Genomic DNA, 8,165 nt, shown 5'->3' with positions numbered 1-8,165 from the left:
CAATCACTCGTGGTAAGTCTTCAGGTGACTTCCGAACCTTCACAAACTCGGTCACTTGGCGATCCACAATTCCTCTTGGATGCTCTAGACCATGACGCCTAACCGTTTGGAAGAAGCACAGTCTTCAAAGGTAACAAGCGTCGGATCCACGCATGATCAATCTCTTCAGTGATGCTCAATCACTTTGGGTTTGTAGGTGTTTGGGTTTGGGTTTTCGATTTTCCTCACTTGATGATTTTCGCTCAAAGTCCTTGGAGGATGGGATGCTCTCAAATGACAAGTGTCAGTTTCTCGCGGAGCAGCCAACCAGCTAGTGGTTGTAGGGGGCGGCTATTTATAGCCTAGGGAGCAGCCCGACATGATAAGACATAAATGCCATTCAATGATATGACCGTTAGGTGGATAAGATATTTTGGGACAGCTGGCGCATAGCACAACAACTGTCAGAAATTTGAGGTTCAAATTCCTCAGGGCTATCATGTTCCTCACTGTGTAGGCAATCCGCACTGGCGAATTCCTAACTCCTGAGTCAGAACAAATTCCTCAGAGATGAGAAGAACTTCGTCTCTATCACTGAAGAATATGACTGAACTGTATGAGATTTCCAATGGCTTCACTCGAAGGGATTGGTAGGTGTAGGATTTTGAGTTGAGCATCACATGGAACATTTTCCTTAGTATTTCCTCGACCCCCTTTAACAGTACGGTGTTTCCTATGACTCAAGAAAGAGAAAATGAAACTACGAAAACAAAAGTCTTCACGCTTCATGTTCCTCGAATGAATACCAAGTATTCAAGGTCACACCAATTTCTTCACTTTCAAAGTCTTCAGTCGAAGAACTTCATTTTTAGGGGTCGACTTTCTCTGTAAATATCAAACTCCTCATAGACTTATAGACCCGTGTACACTCATAAACACATTAGATCCTTAACCTATAAGTCTTCAATACACCAAAATCACTAAGGGGCACTAGATGCACTTACAATACTCTATTTTCTTGAACTTAATACTCTAGATGCATGCTGGATAGCGGTCGATGAGTGGAGTAATAGTAGTAGATGCAGGCAGGAGTCGGTCTACTTGTTTCGGATGTGATGCCTATATACATGATCATACCTAGATACTCTCATAACTATGCTCAATTCTGTCAATTGCTCAACAGTAATTTGTTCACCCACCGTAAAATACTTATGCTCTTGAGAGAAGCCACTAGTGAAATCTATGGCCCCCGGGTCTATTCTCATCATATCAATCTCCGTCACTTTATTACTGCCTTTGCTTTTTTACTTTTACTTTTATTTTTCTTTGCATCTTTATACCAAAAATACCAAAAATATTATCTATCATCTCTATCAGATCTCACTCTCGTAAGTGACCATGAAGGGATTGACAACCCCTTATCGCGTTGGTTGCGAGGAGCTATTTTTTGGTGTAGGTACGAGGGACTCACGCGTAGCCTCCTACTGGATTGATACCTTGGTTCTCAAAAACTGAGGGAAATACTTACTCTACTCTGCTGCATCACCCTTTCCTCTTCAAGGAAATCCAACGCAGTGCTCAAGAGGTAGCAGTGGACTACTCCCTCCTCATCGTGGTGGCCGCGAGGATGATGAAGATGGCCACCAGAGATGATTCCCCCCCTCCGGCAGGGTGCTGGAATGGGTCTACATTAGTTTTCGGTGGCTACAAAGCCTTGCGGCGGTGGAACTTCTGATCTAGGGTAACCCCGATGGGTTTCGAAATATTTGGGAATTTATAGTGCAAAGAAAGGGTACGGGAGGCCATCAAGGTGGGCACAACCCGCCTGGGCGCCAGGGGGCCTGGCGTGCCCTGGTGGGTTGTGCCCCCCTCGGGGCACCCCCAGGTGCAGCTCTGGCCCATTGGGTTCCTTCTGGTCCATAAAAAATCCCCATGGAGTTTCGTTGCGTTTGGACTCCGTTTGGTATTGATTTCCTGCGATGTAAAAAACAAGCAAAAAACAGCAACTGGCACTGGGCACTAGGTCAATAGGTTAGTCCCAAAAAATGATATAAAGTTGCCATAAAATGATTGTAAAACATCCAAGAATGATGAAATAACAGCATGAATACTTCATAAATTATAGATACATTGGAGACGTATCAGCATCGCCAAGCTTAATTCATGCTCATCCTCGAGTAGGTAAATGATAAAAGAAATAATTTATGAAGTGTGAATGCTAGCAAAGTGCATAAGTTTGATCAATGACAATTTCAATCACTTTTCCTAGCATCATAACAACAATTCTTTCTTATAAAACTTCTCATGTCATAATGGCAACCAATTCACATGTTAAGGTTTAAACAATGAATTCTCTTGAAACCCAACAACCTATGTTCTTAGTCACCAAGCAATTGCAATTCAACTTATTCAAAGGAGTCTAAGTAAGAGCTCCACATACTCAACCATCATATAGTCTTCTATGATTGCTAACACTCACCACGTACACATGAGAAAAACGTTTAAACCGGACACATAGAAAGATAGGGGCTTATTGTTTTGCCTCCCAACGTATTCACCTCAAGGGTGATGTCAACAATAATAACTCATGCTACCCATATTTAACCGGACATATGTGCCTAGATCTTTCCTCACCACATGATGCTTGCCAAAAGAGAAAAATAAAAAGGAATATAGAGAATAACATTGAATCTTGCATGAAAGTAAATACATAAAAGTAAAAGATAGGCCCTTCGCAGAGGGAAGTAGGGATTTGTAGAGGTGCCAGAGCTCAAAGCGAAAAATTAGAGATAAAAACATTTTGGGAGGTGTACTTTTCCCACCAACGAAAATGACTTAGAGCTGCCAACACTTTCCATGCTAGACATATCATAGGCGGTTCCCAAACAGAAAATAAATTTTATTCCTTTTTCCACCATACTTTCACTTTCCATGGATAGCCGTATTCATAGGTGCCCTCCATACCAACACTTTCCAAGGAATTTTTTTTGACAACATAAGGTAAATTCATTTTTCATTTCGAGACTGGGCATCCCTAAAACCTTTGCCTTACTCTCATGCAATGACAAGTGAATAAACACTCATCGTGAGAATAACACATCTAGCATGGAAAATATTGGCCACCCCTCACCGCCTCGCGAGCGGTTGAGCACACAAAAGAGAAATTTATTTTTGAAAATTAGAGACGGCACATACAAATTTGCTTAGAACGGCACGGAAATACCGCATATAGGTAGGTATGGTGGACTCTTGAAAATAAGATTTGGGTTTAAGGGTTTTTGGATGCACAAGTAGTATCTCTACTTGGTCCGGAATTTTTCGCTAGCAAAGATGGGGGGCAAGCACCACATGTTAAAGGATCTATGACAATATGACTTCTATGTGAATATGAGCAAACATAAATCATTACGTTGTCTTCCTTGTCCAACTTCAACAATTTTGGCATATAATATTTTGATGGGGGCTCACAATCACAAAAGATTTCCAAGATAGTGTATTTTCATGTGAAAGTTCTCTTCCTTATACTAATTATTCATGAATTGCTTGTATGACCAATATTGTGATTGTCAAGCCTCAAAAGATTTCACTTTCTAAACCCAAATGTGAAGCTACCACTAGCCATGATATGATTTCAACTTCATGACTTTAAATAAATTCAACAATTTACTCATAGGACATAAGTGAAGCACAAGAGTAAATGACAAACTACTCCAAAAAGATATAAGTGAAGATCATACGAGTAGTTAAGTAAATATGTAGCTATTTGAGGAATCTCTCTTATTTAAAAACTTTCAGATCTAAGTATTTTATTAAAACAGCAAGCAAAAACAAAATAAAATGACATTTCAAGGATAGCACACATCATGTGAAGAAGCAAAAACTTAGGCTCAACCGATACTAACCGATAAATGTTGAAGAAGAAAGGTGGGATGCCTACCGGGGCATCCACAAGCTTAGATGCTTGAGACTTCTTGAAATATTATCTTGGGATGCCTTGGGCATCCCCAAGCTTGAGCTTTTGTGTCTCCTTAATTCCTCTCATATCACGGTTTCCTAAATCTCAAAAGCTTCATCCACACAAAACTCAACAAGAACTCGTGAGATAAGTTAGTATAAACTAATGCAAAAACCTTATCATTCTCTAACTGTAGAAAATCACTAAAAATTATTATTCAACATTGTACTAAATGCCTCTGCATATTTAATACTCCTATCCTCAAATAGAATCATTAAACAAGCAAACATATGCAAACATAACAGCAATCTGCCAAAACAGTACAGTCTGTAAAGAATGCAAGAGTATCAATACTTATTCAACTCCAAAATTATGAAATTCTACCACACTGTTAGAAAATTTATCAGAGCTTAATTTGCAAAAAAAGTTTCAAACAATTTATCACACTCTGACTTTTTCTAGGGAATTTTGCCAACATCGATAAAACTTCTGTTTTGAAAAGCAACATGTAGACTTGTAAAATAAGCATGGCTAAAGGCTACCCTTGACCTTTTATTTTGAAATAAAAGATGCAAAAAATTATTCTAAATAACTAGCAAGCAAATCCTAACAAAATAAAATGACGCTCCAAGTAAACTCATATTCATGTGACGAATTGAAAACAGCTCCAGTGGAGGTTACCGATAATGTTGGAGACGAAAGAGGGGATGCCTTCCGGGGCATCCCCAAGCTTAGTTGCTTGGATCTTCCTTGGATATTAACTTCGGGGTGCCTTGGGCATCCCCAAGCTTAGGGTCTTGTCACTCCTTATTCTCCTCATATCGACATCTCTCCCAAAACTTGAAAACTTCAACCACACAAAACTTAACGAAACTTTGTGAGATAGGTTAGTATGATAAATAGCAAACCATTTCACTATTGGTACTGTCGAAGACAAGATTCATAATTGTTTCCACACAATGCCTAATATTTCATATCATTTCCACAATTTATATTGAGCAATATAAGCCATAGAAACTAGAAAGCAAGCAAACTATGCATTGAAAACGGAATCTGTGAAAAACAGAACAGTCTGTAGTAATCTGTACTCCAACCATACTTCTGCTACTCCAAAAATTCTGACAAATTAGGAAGACCTGAGCAATTTGTATATTAATCTTCTGTAAAAGAATCAGGGTAAAAGCATGTCTTTGTGATTTATGAAAATTATTTTCGTGAGTGCATAAGTTTCTATTTTTCAGCAAGATCAAACAACTATCACCCAAGAAGATCCTAAAGGCTTTACTTGGCACTTTATTGAAACAAAAGCAATATAACATGATTACTACAGTAGCATAATCGTGTGAACACACAAAAACAGTAGGTAAAACTGTTGGGTTGTCTCCCAACAAGCGATTTTCTTTAATGCCTTTTAGCTAGGCATGATGATTTCAATGATGCTCACGTAAAAGATAAGAATTGAAACACAAAGAGAGCATCATGAAGCATATGACTAGCACATTTAAGTCTAACCCACTTCCTATGCATAGGGATTTTGTGAGTAAATAATTTATGCGAGCAAGAATCAAATAGCATAGGAAGGCAACACAAGTGCAGCTTCAAAATTCTCAACACATAGAGAGGAAACTTGATATTATTGAAATACCTACAAGCATATGTTCCTCTCTCATAATAATTTTCAGTAGCATCATGAATTAATTCAACAATATAGCTATCACATAAAGCATTCTTTTCATGATACATAAGCATAAAATTTTTTTTACTCTCCACATAAGCAAATTTATTCTCATCAATAGTAGTGGGAGAAAACTCAACAAAATAACTATCATGTGATTGAAAATTAAATCATGATGACAAGTTCCATGGTTATCATTATTCTTTATAGCATACATGTCATCACCATAATCATCATAGATAGCAACTTCATTGTCAAAATCAATCAAAACCTCTTCCAGAATAGTGGACTCATCATTAAATAAAGTCATGACCTCTCCAAATCCACTTTCATCAACATAATCATCATAAATAGGAGGCATGCATTCATCATAACAAATTTTCTCATCAAATTTTGGGGGAGTAAAAATATCATCTTCATCAAACATAGCATCCCAAGCTTATGGCTTTGCATATCATTAGCATCATGGATATTCAAAGAACTCATACTAGCAAAATTGCAATCATGATCATCATTCAAATATTTTGTGCCAAACATTTTATTGACTTCTTCTTCTAACAATTGAGCACAATTTTCATTTCCATCATTTTCACGAAAGGCATTATAAAGATGATCAATAATATGATGCAACCTCAATTCCATTTTTTTGTAGTTTTCTTTTTATAAACCAAACTAGTTATAAAACAAGAAACTAAAAGATTCGATTACAAGATCTAAATATATACCTTCAAGCACTCACCTCCCCGGCAACGACGCCAGAAAAGAGCTTGATGTCTACTACGCAACTTTATTCTTGTAGACTCGTGTTGGCCTCCAAGCGCAGAGTTTTGTATGACAGTAGCAATTTTCCCTCAAGTGGATGACCTAAGTTTTATCAATTCGTGGGAGGTGCAGGATGAAGATGGTCTCTCTCGAACAACCCTGCAACCAAATACAAGAAATCTCTTGTGTCCCCAACACACCCAATACAATGGCAAATGTATAGGTGCACTAGTTCGGCGGAGAGATGGTGATAAAAGTGTAATATTGATGGTAGAAATATATTTTTATAATCTGAATAAATAAAAACAGCAAGGTAGCAAACAGTAAACAGGCACAAAGACGGTATTGCAATGCTTGAAAATGAGGCCTAGGGTCCGTACTTTCGCTAGTGCAACCTCTCAACAATGGTAACATATATAGTTGGATCATATGATTATCCCTCAAAGTGGAATAAAGAATCACTCCCGAGTTCCTATTAGCAGAGAACAAAAGATAGGAATTGTTTTTAGGGCACGAAACTACCTCAAAGCTATTCTTTCCGTTCGATCTATTTAAGAGTTCGTACTAAAATAACACAAAGCTATTTTTTCCGTTTGATCTATCCTAGAGTTTGTACTAGAATGACACTAAAGCAAATTCATATTCATAATACTCAATCCACACAAAGAACTATAAGGAGACCCCAAAGTTTCCGTCGAAGAAAAACGTTCATCAACCCCTATGCATAGATTACCCCAATATCATCGCGGGAATCCGCGAATTGAATGCCATAACACATATCAAGTGAATCAATAGGATAACTCATTGTCACCTCAAGTATTCAAATTGCAAGACATATCCATGTCTTCTCATCTCTCAATATTCAATTCGATAAGACAAAACTTTGAAGGGTAAAGATTCAATTCATCATAACAAGATTATAGAGGGGAGAAACATCATATGATCCGACCGTATTAACAAAGCCCATGATATAGATCACGAGAGAGAGAGATCAAACACATAGCTACTTGTAAAAATCCTCAGCCCTGAGGATGGACTACTCCCTCTTCATTGTGGTGGCCGCCGAGATGATGAAGAAGGCCGCCGGAGATGATTCCCCCCTCCAGCAAGGTGCCGGAACGGGTCTAGATTAGTTTTCGGTGGCTACAGAGCCTTGCAGCGACGGAACTTCTGGTTTAGGGTAACCCCGATGGGTTTCGGATATTTGGGAATTTATAGTGAAAAGAAAGGATATGGGAGGCCACCGAGGTGGGCACAACCCGCCTGGGCACGCCCGGGGGGCCTGGCGTGGCATGCCCTGGTGGGTTGTGCCCCCCTCGGGGCACCCTCAGGTGCAGCTTTGGCCCATTGGGTTCCTTCTGGTCCATAAAAAATCCCCGTGGAGTTTCGTTGCGTTTGGACTCTGTTTGGTATTGATTTCCTGCGATGTAAAAAACAAGCAAAAAACAGCAACTAGCACTGGGCACTGGGTCAATAGGTTAGTCCCAAAAAGTGATATAAAGTTGCTATAAAATGATTGTAAAACATCCAAGAATGATGAAATAACAACATGAATACTTCATAAATTATAGATACGTTGGAGACGTATCAGTGGCGGGGAGGTGCTCGGCGACGGAGGCAGGGCGGCGAGGGCGGGCTTGGGCTTAGGCGGCGGCGGTGAGGTCGAGGGCGGCGACGGTGAGGTCGAGGGCAACCTCGGGCGGCGGCGGAGGTTGAGGGCGGCCTCGGGCGGCAGCGATGAGGTCGAGGGTGTGCGCGATCGACGGTGGCGACAAAGGAGTTGGGGGAACAGGG

This window comes from Triticum urartu, chromosome 7 (assembly GCF_003073215.2).
Source record: "Triticum urartu cultivar G1812 chromosome 7, Tu2.1, whole genome shotgun sequence".
In the NCBI taxonomy this organism is placed as follows: domain Eukaryota; kingdom Viridiplantae; phylum Streptophyta; class Magnoliopsida; order Poales; family Poaceae; genus Triticum; species Triticum urartu.
This window is presented reverse-complemented; position numbering follows the sequence as displayed.